Raw genomic sequence first — 18,106 nt, 5'->3', positions numbered from 1 at the left:
TAGCTGTTAACATTTCATTGGCCAAAACAAATCACAGAGCCAAGCACAAAGTCAGTCAGTGAGGAAATATACTTAGCTCACCACGAAGCCAGGGCAAGCATGTGTATATATAAAGAAGGAAATTAAGTATTATAAACTGTGCCCTATGTTAACCCCTAAATGGAAGGGATTTTCTCCGGTTGGAACTAGAAGATTGCTTTAGTAATAGGGAATGTGTCTCTTTTGCTCATTCAGGAAAAAATACCTAGTTGCTCACCTGAGTAGCCTTATTCCATCTATTAAGGTTAATGAGGACTGACTGCTTTCCTGAATCTTTACATAATTGTGTTAAGTTAAAAAGAAAGGAAACATGTTCTTCTGTCCTCTAAAAAGCCTAAAGCTGTGCTGTCTGATATAGTAGCCACTAGTCATTTCTGGCTACCTGAATTTGAAATATTTAAAATGAAATAAAATTCAATATTCAGCCCCTCAGTCACACTAGCCCCATTTTAAAAACCCCGTAGTCTCATGTGGCTTGTGGCTACCACACTGGGTGGTGTAGCTCTATTACCCCACTTATTGCCTTCATAGCACAAATCACACTCTAAAATCATCTTTTATATTTGTATACCCGTTTACTTTCTCTTTCTCCCTGTCTCTCCCTTTCCGCCTCTCCCTCCCTCTCTTTTTCCCTCTGTCTCTCTTCTCCTCTCTCCCTACCTCTCCCTCTTTCTGTGACAGACTGAACAATTACCCCTTAGATATATACTCAGTATAGCTCCCCAAACATGTAAATGTTACTTTACATGAAAAAATGAGACTTTGCAGATGTGATTCAGTTAAGGATACTAAGTTGGGGACATTATCCTGGATTATCTAGGTGGCCCCACTATAATCACAAGGGTACCCATAATAGGGAGGCTAGTGAGTGTCAGACAGAAGGTGAAGTGATGATAGAAGCAGACAAAGAAAGTCAAGGTGTTCTGTTTCTGGCTTTGAAGATAAATAAAAAGGTATGTAAGCCATAGAGTACAGACAACCTTTAATAGACTCTTCCCAGGAGCCTGCCTAAGGAACAAAGGTCTGTGGACCCATTGTAGACTTCCGAGTTCCGACCTCCATCATTTAATAAGTTTGTGTTGCTTTAAGCCACTAAGTGTGTGGTAACTTGTTACAGCAGTAATAGGAAACTCATTCACTTCCCATCAGCATGTAAGATCTATACGGGAGGGACCTTTTCTGTTTCATTCACTACTATATCTATAGCACCAAGCATAGTGCCTGTCAAAGAGGTAGCACTTATGGGGCGCCTGGCTGGCTCAGTTAGTTAAGTGTCTGACTCTTGATTTCAGTTCAAGTCATGAGTTCACAGTTCTTGGGATCAAGTCCCACATGGAGCTCTGCACTGACAGCATGGAGCCTGCTTGGGATTCTCTCTCTCTCTCTCTCTCTCTCTCTCTCTCTCTCTCTCTCTCTGTGTGTGTGTGTGTCCCTCCCCCACTAGCGCCTTTCTCTCAAAATGAATAAACATTAAAAAAAGGTGGTACCCCAATTGAGAATTAATCATATAGATAAAAGGCTAACATAAGCTCAAAAAGGCCCTTGTAATATAAGACACCTTATATGATCATGTGCCACATATCCACATCTCCACCATTGGAGGTGGAGGTCTCCACCATTTTTTCCATCTTATTTCCAGAAAATCACTAGTGGGAGACATTGGATCAGAAGAGAACATATTGAATAAGAAGCCATCAAAATTAATTTATCAGTTAAACGAATAGCAGAACACATCTGTGCAAAACAAAGAATAGTGAAGATTCTGAAACATAAGAGAGAGGGAGGAAGAGGAAGCTAGGAAGAGTTGGCGAAATGCTTTGTAATAGGCACATCAATAACAATTAGAAGGTGTCATGCACTTTGAAGTTGCAGTTCACCTTCATACTGTCTTAGCTCATTTCAAACTTCAACCACACATGTTAAACGAACAGGCAGATATCAATCCTGTCGGTTTACAGAACTGAAGCTCAGCACAGAATGGCCAAAATCACAGTTCATATGACCCTCATCTACAGAATCAAATATGTTTCAGAACTTAGAAATAGCCTTCCACTGAAGAGCAGCCTGCCTATAGTGGGGTATTGTGAAGCAAAGACCCATATTGTTTTGAGCAAAATATAAAGTGTAGTGCATATATTTAACCAACAAAAATAAATGGTTATATTTTAAATAGTTAGATAAGTCACTACATCATAGCCTTGATTTTGCTTCTTATCCTGAGAGGCCTAAAATATCTCCTGTCTTGCCCTTTAAGTAAAAGTCTGCCAGTTCCTTTTCTAGATGAAAAGTGAGCCACAGGTACTGGCTCTTTTTCTCTCAGCCCTACCAGAGAAATGAAGAGTGAAGGCCTGTATCTGTACGTTACTCTTTGATTTTCTATCTACTTCTCTATGATTCGGCTCCTTCTTCCTTCATACAGGGAAAGCTTTTCATCTCTCTTTATGGAGGGACAAAAAGATAAGGAACTGTTTGTATTTTTTATGGCTGTCTAATGAGTCACCACAAACTTAGTTTCAAAAACATCATTCATCTTGTCACCATCATCTCATAGTTATACAGGTTGATTAGACTAAGCTAGGTCATTCTTACTAGAGGTCTCTCAATCTGATGTAGCTGTGGCTAAATCCATATTGGAAGCATCCTGTGAAATGTCTAGCACTTAAACTGGAAGACTTAAACAGCTTAGCAGTGGAATAGTTGGGACATCTCTTCTCTTTGTGTACTCTCTCCAGCATTGTGGCTTCAGGTAGCTATGCTTCTTACATGGTTTCTCAGTGTCCCAAAGGTAAGAGTCCAGAGAGAGAGCAGGCCCGGTGGAAATTGTACTGCCTTTTTGTCCTTTACAACCTAGCCTTAGTAGTCATGTAATATTTTCTGTTGCTGCCATATCAAATTCCCACAGATGTAGTGGTTTCAAGATCACATGTTTATTATTTCACAGTATGGTAGGTCCAGTGTCCAGGTATGTATGGCTGGTTCCTCTTCTTTCAAGTCCCATCAGCAATGTATGACAGTTCCGATTTCTCTACATCCTCACCAACACATGGACTTTCTGGGTATTATTTTTATTTTTATTTTTATTGTTTAGTTTATTCATTTATCTTGAGAGAGAGAGAGAGAGAGGCACAAACATGAGTGGGGTGGAGGCAGAGAGAGAGGGAGAGAGAATTCCAAGCAGGCTCCACACTGTCAGCACAGAGTCCGATGTGGCGCTCAATCCCACAAACCGTGAGATCATGACCTGAGCCAAGATCAAGAGTCAGATGCTCAACCGACTGAGCCACCCAGGCGCCCCTCTGGATTTTTTTTTTTATCATTGCAGTTATCCTCATGAATGTGAAGTAGTTTCCCATTGTAGTTTGGATTTGCATTTCCCTAATGACTAATTATGATAAGCATCTTTTCATGCGCTTTTTTTTTTATCTGTATATCTCCTTCGGAAAAGAGTTCTTTATATATTCTGGATCCTAGATCTGTATCAAATAAATGATCTGCAAGTATTCTCTCTCACTCTATGGGTTGTATTTTCACTTTTTTTCCAGCTTTATTCAGATATATTTGATATGTAACATTGTGTAAGTATAAGGTATATGATCTGATAATTTGATATATACATATATTTTGTGAAGTGATTACCACAATAACGTTAAACACATCTATCACCTCACACAGCTACCTTTTTGGTATGTGTGGTGAGAATATTTAATATATACTCTCTTAGCAACTTTCAAGTATACAATATTGTTAACTATAGTCATCATGTACGTTATATCCCCAGAACTCATTCATCTTATAACTGGAAGTTTGTACTCTGTGACTACCTTCATCCATTTCCTTTATCCATTTATCTCTTGATAGAAACTTAGACTGTTTCCATGTCTTGGTTATTGTAAATAATACTGCAGTTAACATAGGAATGTCAGGTATATGTTGACACTGTGATTGTTTCCTTTTGATATATACCCAGAAGTAGAATTGCTAGATAATGTGTTAGTTCTATTTTTAATTTATTGAGGAACCTCCATACTGTCTCCATAGTGGCCTTACCAATTTACAGTTCTACCAACTGTTCGCAGGGTTCCCTTTTCTCCATATTCTCACCAGAATTTGCTACTACTCGTTTTGTTGATAATAGCCATTTTAACAGATGTGCAGTGATAGCTCATTGTGGTCTTGATTTGCATTTCCCTGATGATTTAGTGATGTTGAACATCTTTTCATGTACTGTTGGCCATTTGAATATCTTCTTTGGAAAAATGTCTCCTCAGGTACTCTTCCCATTTTTAATTGGATTATTTTTTGCTATAGAGTTAATAGGAGTTCTTAGTATATTTTGGACATAAACCCCTGATGACATAGATGGTTTGCAAATTATTTTCTCCTATTTCATAGGTTGATTTTTCATTTTGTTGTGTTTTTTTGATGTGCAAAAACTTTGTAGTCTGATGTAGTCATGCTTGTTTATTTTTTGTTTTGTTGCTTGTGCTTTAGGTGTCAGATCAAAAAAAAACCATTGCCAAGACCCGTGCCAGGGAGTTTTCCTATGTTTTCTTCAGTATTTTCATGATTTCAGGCCTTACATTTCAGTCTCTAATCCACTTTAATTTTTTGTGCCCAGCTTATGATAGGGGTCCAGTTTCATTCTTTTGTGTATGGATATTCAGTTTTCCCAGAACCATTTATTGAAGAGAGACTCTTTCCCTCTTGAGTATTTTTAGCTCCCTTGTCAAATATTAATTGACCTTACGTGTGTGGGTTTATTTCTGAGCTCTCAGTTTTGTTCCATTGGTCTTTTTTTTATGTTAGTACCATACCTACTATATTGATTACTATTGGTTTATAGTATACTTGAAATCAGGAAGTGTGATGTCTTTAGCTTTTTTGCTCCTTCTCAGGATTTCTTTGGCCATTCAGGGTCTTTTCTGGTTCCATACAAATTTTGGGATTTTTGTTTCCTATTTTTGTAAAATATGCCATTGGAGGGGTACCTGGGTGGCTCAGTTGGTTGAGCATCTCAGAGTCATGGGATTGAGCCCCACATCAGGTTCTGTGCTGAGTGTGGAGCCTGCTTAAGATTCTCTCTCTCCTCTTCTGCCTCTCTCTTCTGCTTGAGCCCTTTCTCTCTCTCTCTCTCTCTCTCTCTCTAATAAAAAGAAATGGCATTGGAATTTTGATAGGGTTGCCCTGAATTTATAGATGGCTTTGTGTAGTATTGACATTTTAACAATATTAAGTTTCTGATCCATGAACACTGGATGTCTTCCCATTTGTGTCTTTTTAAGTGTTTTGTTGTGTTTTTTTTGCTAATAGCTTTTTCACTTTCTGGAAGCACAGAGCTTTATTTTTAATAAAGTCCAATTTGTCTGTTTTTCCTTTGGTTGCTTGGGCTCTGATGTCATACCTAAAATATGGTTGCCTAATCCAAGGTAATGAAGATTCATGTTTTAAGATTTTTATAGTTTTACCTGTTACATTTAAGTCTTTGATCATTTGACTAAATTACTGTATATGGTATGCATTAAGGATCTAACTTCATTTTTTTTTTTTTGCCTATTTATATTCAGCTATTCCATCAACATTTGTTGAAAGACCACTTTTCCCCCAGTGAATGGTCTTGGGGTGTCCTCATCAAAAATCACTTGACCATAAATGTATGGGTTTATTTCTGGGTTCTATTGATCTATATCTATCATTATGTCAAATCTACTGTCTTTATGGTAGGTTTGTAGTAGATTGGAAATTTTGAGTTCTCCAACATTGTTCTCTTTCAAGATTGTTTTTTAGCTTATCTAGGTTCCTTACATTTCCTTGTGAATCTCAAGATTTATCAATTTATGCAAAAAATAAAATAGTGGTTGGAATTTTGATAGGCATCAAATCTGTAGGTCAATATTGGGAGTATTGCCATCTGAACAATATTGTTTCCCATTTTGTGAAATTAATAAGCTATTTTAAGGCATCATTTTACAGGGTGCTGAACTGTGTATTTAGGACTCCAGAATATTCTAATCATAAATTGGGGTCCCTTTTTTCTATAGTTAACTGCATATTCCGTTGCTATGAATGCAGAAAGACTTTATAGTGTAGTAGCTGCTTAATCGGTGGAGTAACGTAAAATGGAAAAGTTTCATGTATTGGTGATGGGGATGCAACATCGAACAACCAGTATGGAGGGGAAATTTTACAAGTTATCACAGGTATTTTTTTCTCCACTCAGGCCAGGACAGCAAGCTTCTTTCTGTCTCCCTCTTCCCAATCCTTTAACTGAGGAGGTAGTCCTTTCAGAGTCCTAACCTGATGAAATACGTATGTGTATTTCAATTCCATCTGTCATCTTATAAAAGCCTACAGCCTTGTCTGTTATCCCCAGGAAGGTACTAAGAACCAATCTGCTAGGTTACTAAGACTAGCATTCATCCCGTCTTTGTCTAGGGCACCTTCAGTTCAGGTACTTCGACTCTGGTTTTCAATTGTCTTTTAGGTTTCTCCCCCTTGATGATTTCCCCTATTTTGCTATAAGCTCAAATATCCAATTAAAAGAATATTGCCTCCCCTTTTCCTAACATTTTTAAATGCTTTATTTTAGGCAATTTTTTGTTGTACTAGGTAACTAGAAAAATCATACTGCCATAGTCTTAAATATAGGCAGGTATTAGATTGTATACATAAGCACAATAAATCTGAATGACAGATTTCATTTTTCCTATGCTTTTATTTTGTATTTTTTCCCACACTTGTTTTGGAAAGGTATATACAGACCTTACTTTGGTCCACCATAATAAATTCTAACTGTGGCCTCTTGCCTATTTAACAAAGAGGTCAGTGAATTGGTAAAATGTATTGCTTTTCCTATAAAATTTTCTGGTACTAACTCCTTTTGGCCATGTGTATATTTTCAGTGGAAAACGACAGGGTTTTTAACCCAAAACTCTGATGATAGTAATAAAAAATTGGATTAAAAACATATTAAAGGTTTCAATTAAAAACTACATGGAAGTTCTTCTGCTTAAAGTTCCTTTTCCCAACTGGCTTTCAAAACAGAGATACCACAGGGGAAATGAAGGACACTATTTAAAGAAGAGCAAAGTCCCTAAGACAGATCTCATCCATTTTACGTAAAATGGTCAATCAGTAAAGGTGAAATTGAGCTTAGCAGAGACACAAATAATTAAGAATTTGGCTTCATCTCCTTAGCTTTTGTTCATACTCATAAAAATTCATAACTATCTTTAGAAGTGGTTTTAAAAAAGTAATTCAAGTAGAAAATGTATTTTTATTAAGTTTTTTAAATTCCAATTAGTTAACATACAGGGTTATATTAGTTTCAGGTGTACCATATAGTGACTCAACAATTCTAATATATTACTCAGTGCTCATCATGATAGGCGTACTTTTAATTCCATTCCCCTATTTCACCCATCTCCACCGGTAACTTAATTCTACTTTTAGAGCTCCGTAATAACCAGATTTCCAGTCTATGAAAATGGGCAGCCAGTTTTTAGCATTTTTTTAAAATGCCAGCTTAGAAAAATAAACATCTTAAACGTAAAAATGAGAACGCAGAGGATGTCAGTCAAGAAGAGCCATGAATGGGGTGCCTGGGTGGTTCAGTCTGGTAAATGTTTGACCCTTGATCTCTGCTCAGGTTTTGATCTCAGGGTCATGTTCAAGACCTGTGTTGGGCTCTGCTCCAGGCCTGATGCCTGCTTTGAAACAAAAGAGAAGAGGCATGAATAAACACATTGCTAGGCATTCACCAGTGTTGGCACTTCTTCACCTTTGATCTAGTTACCTTCAAAGGTAGAAGACAAAACTGTAAAGTTATCCAGTCAACAAATGAAAATTCAGCAAGTCTTTGATCCACTATTCCAGTTTTATTCTAAATTATTGGTTGTAGCTTTATGTAGTAGAGTCTCCGATACAAATCCAAGTAAGTTAACATCAGTTGAATTAATAAAGTGATAGGAATAAAGGTATGATTTATAATATTCATGTATCCCCCCAACCTGTCATCTTACTATCACTGGCAATAATTTTTGTCCAAAGATATTTACATAGCTTTACTAAAAAACAAAAAATTTAAGCCACACCATATGTATCCAGTAGCACAAAAGGGATATCTTAAATTGTGGTACACCTAAAGACAAAAGGTTATGTAGTCATTAAAGTTCTATACATGCAGAATGAGGAAATGTGTTTTTATAATTTTATGTAAAAATGCAGAGGAGTCACTTAAATTTCCTAGGTATCTTCCATGTCTACAGGAGATATACATGTGAAAAAAAGTTACATTTGTTTTATCTTGTTAATCTTTTTATTGCAAGGAATTTTCAACAAAGAATATAGAAGGGTAGAGGGAGAACTGAGACACCATACTCCAAAGCCTACACATAGAATCCTAAAAAACTAGAAGTTGGTGAAAGGTAAGATCTCTTACCAAAGTATGGGGTTCCCAGATCTTTCTCTCTAGGGCCCAGTCAAGAGTGGAAGGTAAAAATTTCACCTTGTCCCTTTTTTTCCAAATTTAGATTAGCAAGAGAGAATATTCGCATGACCTATTTCTTGGGTATAACAATTCTAGTAAAAACTTACTGTCAGTACGCTTACTTTTCATTGATCCTTTTCCTCCCAGAGAGGGTCATTGTTTTGTCTCTTTTGTATCATTTGTCATAAGGAGGAGGTTTTCCTTTCATCTTGTTCTATGTCTTCAGAGCTTGACTTTATCATCAGTCTGGTCTCTGCTAGCCAGAGAGTGAATGTACCAGCATGCTTCTGGTGAACAGCCAAACAGATTGTGGACCCTAGAAGCAGCATCATCTTTGAGCACGCCAGTTCAGAGGGGAGGTTGTCAAAAGGGGTCCCGGTCCATAAGGGACCTTTTGTCATCTCAACCTTCATTATCTCATTAGTGTTGGAAAAGTCGCATTCCAGTAGCACCTGCCTTGGGTCAGTGATTAGAAGGTCTGTGACTAGAGGCTTCTCATATGCTTCGGTTGGGTGGGGGAACCCGAGATGCCATTTGCATTACCCCATTCATAGTGCCTGGACAATGAAAGTCTTTGGTTTCTTAGGCCAACTCTGGGAGTGAACTTTTTCCATCTTGTGAGAACTGCCTATTTTGTACTTTCTGGGGACTCCTCTTGCATTGATGGTTAAGCCATACAAAGGCTTACTGGTTTGAGATACTGTTGAGATTAATAAGATCCTACTCATCCATGGCCACACAATAGATCCCTTGAATTGGCAAAGCTTCTATATTTGAAAATATTTTAGAGACCCATCATCCCAAACAATTGTCTTATTGATACCTATGGAAACACCAACTTGAAAAGTGGACACAAAGGTCTATAATGCCTAGCCTTAGGGACTCTTGTAACAAGATGAAGTTACAAAGCCTTTTTCACCCCTCCATTTTCAGAGGAGACAACCAAATTTAGAGAAGATTTAGAAAGAATAGTGGATATGAGCAGCCCCACTCACAAGGCCCTTAACTGGCTGCTGAGAGGTGTTCTTCCCGCCCAGAACCTCCCTTACAGAGGCAACAGATGATGACCAAAATTTCTCCCAGGGCCTCCTGAGAACTCTCAGGAATTGTCCAGATAGAGGCCATTGTTAAGGAGCTGATAAAATTAATAGGAAAGGCTTTTCCCTATAAGGTGAATTGCTCTAATGTTGGATTCTACACTAAGAAGAGCATTTGCAGGCCTCAGTTCACTACTTTCTTTAGACTTTCAAAGGCATAATACATTAAACCCTGAAGCTCCATCTAAGAAACCTGCACTTAAAAAGAAGGAAATATTTAAATATTAAGTACCCTCAACTTTTTGTAAGAGGAGTGTTGGGGTGTATTTACCAGGGGGAGACTTTAGATATTTTCCCCTCTTTTTCTGTAGATTTTCTATCCCATCTTCTCCACAACCTAAGGGCCATTTTTTGAAATGCAAAGGAGGTCTTTAAAAATAGGGCAGATTAAAAATCTTAAGTGTCTGCTCCACACATATTACTAAAAAACGTTAGCCTTCTGAGCAGGTAAACTTAAAACTGTCAGAAACACATTTTGGATCCAACTGTTCTTATATAAACAAGTAAGTTTTGTATTACAGATAGCCCTGCTTTTTAAAATTTCATATTATACCACTTCACTGTTATGAATGACCCACATTTGCACCTGTTTTTACTAACCATACGAAATATGAAGAGAATTTTCACTTTTAGAAAAAAGGCAAAAAGCAAAATAGTGTTCAGCATTTGTTAAGTAGTAAGCTGTTACAGAGACAGTCTATACCTCAAGCACCACGTGGCTCCACCAAGCGTTCTCCCCAGGAACTACACTCACCCTCCCTCCATGGCTTTGAAGTGTGTCTGTAAGCATCCATACTTCATCTCCATGTATTTGGCACCTATGTTATCAAGATGTGTCCTAAGTTATCAGAAATGCCTAAGAGGGGTTACTTTTGGGGTGTGATGATACTCAAAAATGTTTCTATATAAATTAATGGGAATTGCTTCTTCACTTTACACCATTTCGACCTAACAAAAGTTTTCATAGGAATGCTCTATTTTCAGAGAGCGGTGTAAACTTGTATTGTACCTAATACATGGCTAAGATTTTAGAACGTCAGCTATAAGGATTCTGTTGGTGTCTGTCTTTGTGTTTATGTGTCTATATATATTGTAGGTGAGTGATATTTTTCTACCTCAAGATGGAATTGCTTAAATTAACTTGTAAAAGAACTCCATTTAATTGGCTTAAATAAAGACAAGCCCTTATAGGAACTACGTATTTGTCACCAAGGGAAAAATACCTTAAGGTGATGGCTAGGTATCTAATGCTTTGTGAAATTTTGTTGAGTAATATAAACATAATTGTTGGGAGCAAGTGATTTAGATAGATATAAAAGAGAAGAGTTCTTTGGTGAACTTTTCAGTTCATCATTATGTGTTAGGGTATGTCTAGTAAAAGTTTCTCAAATCTTTTTGGTAACTTTCACCCTTAGAGTTTTGCTGAGTTCAATGACAGAAATGAATTACTAAATATCTGGATCATTTCCAAATGCAATGAAGTATTGAACATTAATTCCTGAACATAGTCTTACCTACTACAGAGGAATTAAAATTTTGAGTTAGTAAATTTGCCAATCTGAAGAATGTTAGTGTAGAAGTTCACAATTGCTTCTTAGTTGTCACTAGCAACTAAGGTTTCTATATGTAATTAAATAATAATAGAAACAACTGTGTATGCAAGGAAACTAGGATGTAGTTTTGGCTAAGAAAACGTATGGAGATGCATTTTTGTTAAGGAAAATGAAAGTCAAGCTGGTTATTTCAGAAAGGCAAAGAGGAAGATAAAGTATAAATTCAATGGATATAAAAAGTTGGAAGGAGAGAAAATTTCACCCTATGAAGTCAAGATGGCTAAAATTGAATTATTAAACTAAGCTTTAATATCAGTAGTGTTTAGTGTCCAAAACTTTTGATACTTGAGGCAAAATTCCCAAAATCCAATACTAAATGCAGTCTTTTTGACCTAGAAGTAACTGCCAGAGGGCTACATGAACATCTCAAAAGATTTGCTCTCTCTCTCCTTATAGAAGAGAGATGCTAATAACTCTAGTTATCATCTTAAAATGTATGTCACAGATATAACCGAGTTTTCTTTTTAATAATGATCTCTAACCATGGCCATTTTAATGTCTTTTGTCATTTCATTCTTTTTGATTGCTGAGTAATACTCCATTGTGTGTGTGTGTGTGTGTATATATACACATATACATATGTACATATGTATATACATATACATATATATATACATATATATATATATATATATATATATATATATATATACACATACATACACACACACCACATCTTTATCCATTCATCCATTGATGGACATTTGGGCTCTTTCCATACTTTGGTTATTGTGGATACTGCTGCTATGGAACTGGAGGGTATTATGGTAAATGAAATTAGTCAGAGAAAGAAAAATCATATGATTTCACTCATATGAGGACTTTGAGACAAAACAGATGAACATAAGGGAAACAAAAATAATATAAAAAACAGGGATTGAGATAAAACAGAAGAGACTCATAAATATGGAGAACTGAGGGTTACTAGAAGGGTTGTGGGAAGGGGGATGGGCTAAATGGTTAAGGGGCATTAAGGAATCTACTCCTGAAATCATTGTTGCACTACATGCTAACTAATTTGGATGTAAATTTTAAAAAATAAAATTAAAAAAATAAAGTCTTTTGTCATTTACAGATAGTTATTATTTGATTCTGGTGGATTTTTCTAAGTGCTTCATCTTCAGAGAGATGAATGAAAGGACTCTGATTATAAAATTTTTATGCCTTTAAAGTATTAAAGAATCAACCATGTTTTGTTTTTCCAGATCTAAGGAAATCTTTTCTCTTAAGCTATGACTTAGAGCAGTGTGGTTAAAGTATACCTTTGTGAACAATGATGAAACAATTACTTTTTCTCCCTGCCTGATCCCTCTAGAATTCAGAAACTGTTAGTATTCTTATTTTCATGGCAAAATCATTATTTGCATAAGTTCAATAAGAATCTGTTATCCTTATAACAGGACAAAAATTGGAAACATTGATTGTATTACCAAGGCTTTGATTGGAATGTCTTGAGAATTGTGTGTACAGAGTCAAATATGACCAATTTTAAGGAACTAAATTTGACTTTACAGAGCCAATAGCGCCCCTTGGAAATGCCACCTGGTACTGCACTTAAAGGGTTTCCTGCAACCTAACCAGGTGAGCAAAGAAAGGTCACTTCCTGGCAGGTAGAGTTTGGGGAACCTCAAGAAGAAACTATCCAGATTGGGGCTTTTTTTCACTGACCAGCTGTTTAACTCAGTGGTCTATCACTTCCTTCCCTACTTGAGATATACAGAATCTTCCACAGGAGACTTACCTGCCCGACTCAGATTCTACTCTTCATTCTCTCTCTCTGTCCCCTTCTCCTGGAGCACAACCACCTTCAATGCCAACCCAAGAAGAGAAAGCACTTAGTGCAACTTTAAAACTTAGCTGTTTATCATAGAAGGGAAGACTGTAGTTTGTAACAAAATTGTCTTATCTTTAGTCAAGTACACATGCAATCCTGAGCAATTCTGAAGATTCTTAGGATGGCTCTTCAATTTAGGGTCAAAAGTCTTTATTCATGCGTGGCTTCTCAATTCTGTCTCACTGGCCCCATTTTTCACTGGCATGATGCCTTTGTAATACTCTCAGAATGCTCCATATGCTCATCCCCTCAATAACAAAAAGTAACATTGCTGAACTTTCTTTCTTGTTCTCTTTTCTACACTCTCCTCCACATCTTATATCCTGATTGCAGGGTTGCAATCCTGGGTATTGCAGGCAAAGTCTGATGCTTGAAGAGGCTTTTAACAGTTTAATCTGAGATTCCTTATGAAAACAGCCTATATGATTAATCACTATTCTTGCTGCACTTATGTAAATGAACAGGCCAAATGTATTGAAACGAGACTTATTTTTCAAACAAATTAGTCTTTGATTATGTTGGATTATGTTTCAGTAGTAACTGTAATACCCACTTGTACATCAAATTCTAGCTCTGTTCACTGCCTTTAAAATTTTAGCATTTACACATAAACTAGACTGGATCCTGAATTCTTGTAGTTTCCTGCAATATCTGACTACAACTCTCCTCTTTTCCAATAAATCACCACAACATATCATATTTAGAAAATCTTTATGCCTGTTGCAATGTGGGCCACTCAGTTTACCTGAACACTTGAGGACCTATCATTAGAAACACTCAAACTGCAAAAGATGCTTCAACCTCCAACATCTAGAAATCTTTCTTAACAGGCTGCCTACCATCAGGACTTAGACTGGGTTTATCATCTCCTCCAGTCATTAACCTCTGTATTTGTTTTTTTTGCCACAGAAATGCCTTACCTAATTACTTATGCCATATAGCCTGTATCACTGGCTCCTGAAATCCGACACTGTTTAACCGAACTGACCCATTCTCAAGATTAAGAGACTGGTCCAGTGACATAGGGAGTGATCTGTCTGGACTGTGAAACAACTCGGGGAAGTTTCAAAGGTGAGACTGAAGGGGAGAATCAGTACCCCAGAATGTGCTTCTTTGCAATAAGACTTATTTTAGGCTGATTATTTTTAAGAAATAGCAGACAAGGGAAAAGCTCTGAAAAGTAAATAGAACTTATCACTGGATAAGGCGTGGAGTTAAATTTTCATAATCACCCCAAAATTGCAGACAACAGAAGTCAATTTACAGGACAGTCTCCATAAAAAAATATGCTTTGAAAAAACTACAGAAGGAAGTGTATCAAAATGTTAATAACATTTGCCTTTGGATGATAGGATTGTGGATATTTTTCTTGCACCCATTTTTTTTATAATTACTATATTGTGCATAAATTTGATAAGAAAATAGTAAACTACTTAAAAAGGTTTTCAATGTTTATTTTTGAGAGAGAAAGAGAGGGGCAGAGAGAGACAGGGGGAGACATAGAATCCGAAGCAGGCTCCAGGCTCTGAGCTGGCAGCACAGAGTCCAATGCAGGGCTCAAACCCATGAACCCTAAGATCATGACCTGAGTCAAAGTTGGACACTTAACCGAGCCACCCAGATGCCCCTGTAGTAAAATATTTTTTAAACCAAGGGCATCTATACCTTTCCTTTTCTTACACACTATGGGAATATAAAACATTTCCTTTTGATCTGACCCTTGACTATGACCCTTGACAAAAGGCAGAGTTATAACATGAAACTTACCTTGTTTAGGCGGCCCAGCTGGGTAGCAGCTCTTCAACATTACTTGATTCTTCCGGCAAATATCACTACTGGACAGCACCATGGGATCCCATCAACTATACTAACTTGAAAGCAGAAAACCAAAATATATATGAAAGTTGTCTTATTTATGAAAAATGGCTATTAATATGCTATAAAAGGCAAATCATGGTAATCCAAAATCTTACATTGTTATTCACTGAGCATTCCTTAATGTCACTATTATTCCTAGAGCAAATTTGTTCCAAACAGCAGGAGCCCTCTTAAGCCTGAGTTGGAATAGCCTTTCTGTAGAAGCCTCGCACCTCAAATTACCAGGTGTGCACATAAGTGATGTGTTTAATGCTAAGACCATGAGGTCCTTGTGGGAAATCTGAGACTACATATTCCATTGGTAGTTATGAAATCACAGATTTGGGGTGGGGGGAATGGTTTCTAAAATATCTCAAATAGGAGTCTTATACTTGAAAACCAAGTGAAAGTTGAGAGATTTTTAAAGACCGTATTATTTTGTTTGCCTCTTTCACTATAATAGAATTTTCTATCACCCTTACCTTTTCAAAAGGTTTCAAATTTCAAGCTGTTATATAGGTTTACAGCAAGGTTGTGAAAGCATCTCAAGGCTCTCCTTAGCTGAATATGCAAAACATGTTTTCACTTTAGATATTCAGACTCAACAGTGGGCATCACCATGCTACTTAGGAGTGGAAAATATGTTTGTATTGTTTTGCTCTACTTTTGGCCCAGGCAGGCATGAGTGGAAGAATCAGGTGGCATGCCATGAATAGGAAAGTCTCATTATGTTTTGAGATTCTTAAATCTATTTGGAACAGAAGCTTGAACAACCAAGTCTCTAGGGAAGTCCTACAGAAAAGGAATTTGTTTTGCATCCAAACCTCATGGACATGAATTCATAAAATTTAAAAGTGAATATTGCCTTTGGCCCCTTAGCAAACCTCAGTAAGAAATTAAAAATAAAAACAATGGACCTTCTCCATCGATGAGCAGTGCAATATGCTTTTTCTCTTGATGTTTGAATTGGTGGAATGATACATTGCAGATGATTGGATCGCTTCACAATCCCCAAATTTGGTTTCTATTGAGTTTTTATAAATTTAATTAACTTTCAGTGAAAAATGATCTGTGATGATTGGTCATAACTGTACTATGTTTGCATTACAAGGTCTTGCCATTTTATCACTTGTGGCTAGCACAGGACCTGGCATGAAAAAGGCTTTCAAAAGCACCCAGGTGGCTCAGTTGATTAAGTGTCCGACTCTTGATTTCCACCCGGTCATGATCTCATGGTTTGTGAGTTCGAGCCCCACATAGGGCTCTGTGCTAACAGTGTAGAGCCTCCTTGGGATTCTCTCTCTCCCTCTCTCAAAATAAGTAAGTAAACATTAAGAAAAAGTACTTGTGAAATAAATTAAGAAACCTAAATACACCAAGATGGAGATAATCAGTACTGCACTGACCTGAAGCAGGAGTGAGGATCAAAAAGGAAACCAACTGTAGCATTCTATAAAAAGAGTCATCACTTAAAACTGGACAAGTACCACCAATGGTACCAGTTGGGGGTAAACCATTTACCTTTTCTTCCTTCATGTGGAAAATGCGAATGTTCTAAGTCTAAAATGCTGTAATTCTTTACAAGTTTCTTCCTTTATACCTCCCACCTTTCCCTTTGGACCACAACTTACTTGAGACAGCTCAGCTGCTTTCTTGGTCAGTTTCCTCTCCTAGGATCAAAGCTACTATACCTGCTTTTTTGAAGATCACTTCTATTTTAATTGCCTTTCCCATACAGAAAATATAAAACTTTTGACCCATTCTCCTTAGGTTATAATGCGAACCTCAATTTGGCTGCTTACTTTTTTTTTTGGGGGGGGGGACATTCTGCCCTATCTTAGCCTGTCGTCCATAACAATAAAATATACTTGCAAGGCAGCTTCCCAAGGTTGTGACCAAAGTCTGTGGTCAAGCCTGACAGAATTTTAATTCGTATCATCGGCCTTACAACATGGTGTCTTAACAACTCCTAAACCTTGGACAATCTCCATCAGTGGCTTTAACATATCCATCCTAATGTTGCTTTTAAGAAGATTCCATCTTCTCATAGAACAGACAAGTGGTCCCTCAAGCTAAACCTAGGGTATTTCTCTCCTTATTTGTGACTAATCTAGTACCTGACATATGCAGCTATGTTGAATATATTTACTACCTTCTGGAGGAAATACTTATTAGCAGTCCTCTCCTATTTCTGTCTCCTCATCTGTACAGCTCTTTACACTCACCTGATTTCTTAACTATCTTTTCCTCACCTAGTCCTACAAATTTAGGTAGTGCATGAAAGAACAAACTCTGACTACAACAATCAGAAATAGAGGAGCACAGAATATAGCATAAGAAGTTATGTATAATTCCAAAACTAATGGCTAGGTTTTTTTTGGAAGTATCATAATACAGGAAGATCTTAATAGAAAACAGAGACAAAAAGGTGAGTAGAATCAAATACCATTTACCCAGAATGCTTCTAGAATGGGATCTACCAACTAATTTACTTTATTAGTTAACAGTAACTAGAATTTGTAGATATCTTAAAGAGTTCATATGTTATTTGATCCCCACAGGTACTCAGGAAGGCAAGCCTTCCTTACAACTAATCTTTTAATTGTAAGAAACCATGGAGTGGAAAAAGGGTAATGAGTTTTCAGGGCAGGTGTACCTGAAAACATCAGAATGTTTGTCTTAACAGCCTTTGTCCACATTTTAAGTAGTATTTTAAATCACATCTTAATCACACCAGGGAGGCCTATAGTAATTATATTTAAATGTGAATAATCTGAACATCCATTTTGAAGGTTGAGGTTATCTTGCATTTAGTTTTTCAGAAGAGCCTAACCATGACAGATCCCATTCTTCTTTACATCTGAGATGAGTCTGTTTTGTCCTTTTGAGTCCTCTACATTCATAGTGATGGCACCAACATTAGGAGGATAGTTGTAGCTCGCTGCTTAGAATTAGTTTAACATTAGTGCTTAAACTGTTTTTTACTAGCCTAAATACAATACCCATATGCCAAGAAAATACATATACATTGAGTTACTGAAATATTTTGAACACCCATCACCTGGTTAATTGGAGAGCTTGGAGAATTCAGGGAAAGTGAAAGCAGAGTGACAACTTTAACATTAGAAGAGTATTTGGACCCTTAACGTGTTGTTCACACCTGAGATACTAGGAGGCAATG

General features: G+C 37.0%; 1 long non-coding RNA gene across 3 annotated transcripts in view; it reads right to left on the bottom strand.

Moving 5' to 3' along the window:
• LOC109496461 overlaps window positions 1-18,106 on the bottom strand; it is a 122,989-nt gene that overhangs the window by 9,417 nt on the left and 95,466 nt on the right. For 2 of the 3 annotated variants that reach the window (XR_006593055.1, XR_006593054.1), the window contains exons 3-5: window positions 14,836-14,939; window positions 12,976-13,039; window positions 7,303-7,745 (exon numbers count right to left, since the gene is read on the bottom strand). This is a non-coding gene — a long non-coding RNA (uncharacterized LOC109496461). Of the gene's footprint in view, window positions 1-7,302; window positions 7,746-12,975; window positions 13,040-14,835; window positions 14,940-18,106 lie in introns of those variants that run through there. The other variant, XR_002152475.2, reaches the window with a different exon arrangement.

This window comes from Felis catus, chromosome X, assembly GCF_018350175.1.
Source record: "Felis catus isolate Fca126 chromosome X, F.catus_Fca126_mat1.0, whole genome shotgun sequence".
Lineage (NCBI taxonomy): Eukaryota > Metazoa > Chordata > Mammalia > Carnivora > Felidae > Felis > Felis catus.
This window is presented reverse-complemented; position numbering and strand designations above follow the sequence as displayed.